Raw genomic sequence first — 1,413 nt, forward strand, 5'->3', positions numbered from 1 at the left:
AAATCTGCCAATGCTGGGCTCAATAAAATCAACTCAATTCAAAGAGAACACAAGTTTGGAAAAACTAAATGAAAGATATTTGTTCTTGTTTTAAGCATAAACTTAGGTAATTTAGTTCAGTTTCTCAGAAGACAAGACTTTTATCACTTTATATCTCAAGTAAATGTATCTTGATTCAAAGATGTTTAGACATTTGTATTGGAAAACAAAAGCAAAATACTGCGAACGATATGGCGCATGCAACATTTAATGCCACGACAATGAATTTAAGACTTTCTGCTCCAATTTAAGACCCGTGGAAACCCTGTAGAAAATGTGCAGGCTCACACTCCAGGCCAAATCCCAGAAGGGAAATGGTGGCATAAAGGAATGTGCTGGAAACCCGGTGGCGGTCAAGTGCCATAACAAATTTCCTCTGAACAAAGCATGAAATCATAAGATGATCCAAAGGGGCTGTGCTCTGACAATTATGACCCCCTTTTGAGCTCATTTATGTAGAAGAACCAAAAAAGCAGGCTTTCATGGTAGAAATTGTCAGGAAGCACATCTCGGTGTGTTCAAATGTCACAGCCCTTGCCATAAACATGTGGCTTTGTATGGCTTGTTCAATATGTAAAATATATTCATTGAAATCCTAAAGCTGACAATGTTACACTTTTCCTTTATTAACTGAGGCTAAGTCCTGCTCCGCTGATTTATTTAATGAAACACTCAAGTGGCTCTAGGGTACCAAGGCACCAAATGAATAAGGCGTGCACCAGTGCTTCTAAATTCAGATATATCACTACAATTAGAAAGGCCAAACTGCCTGTTCAGTATTCAGATTCTGACTACAAAATGCTCCTCCACAGAAGCTTGTGGTATTGAAAAGATTATTATGCATCAAAGACATTTGCAAAAGCTCTGCCCACAGCAGCTCATTGCTTCTCATTCGTGGCACTACTTCACGTCTGCACTAGTTAGATGTCACTGGGGGATTGTTATCGGGACTGACTCTTCATTCCGAATTGGAAGGTGTCAGGGATCAGTGATTTTAAAACTGGTCACTGGGCAATTTTAACCACCACAAAGGCTGCATGTGGCGTGCTGGAAGTGATAGTGACAACTGGAACGCCAGTGCACGCATCTCCCATTGCATCTGCATGGCATCTTTTAACTCGTTGGAGACATAAAACCACATTTTGCTTTTAAAATCATGAAATCTCAAGTACTCTTCAACAGAAACTGTATAAGCCATCAAAGGCTGCAAATGCAGTGAATGTGACAAGGTGGAGTGTATACAATGGATTTTTTAAAGAGTCATTAGCTAGGTGATTCGTATTCAAGACTATGCTTCACCGGATCCAGGCTTGGGCTTCAAATTCCTAACAAGATGCAGGAAGACTGAACATTGATTCTGCTGCTCCTTTGGAA

This window comes from Sinocyclocheilus rhinocerous, unplaced genomic scaffold (assembly GCF_001515625.1).
Source record: "Sinocyclocheilus rhinocerous isolate Xijiao unplaced genomic scaffold, SAMN03320098_v1.1 scaffold44, whole genome shotgun sequence".
NCBI classification, from domain to species: Eukaryota; Metazoa; Chordata; class Actinopteri; order Cypriniformes; family Cyprinidae; genus Sinocyclocheilus; species Sinocyclocheilus rhinocerous.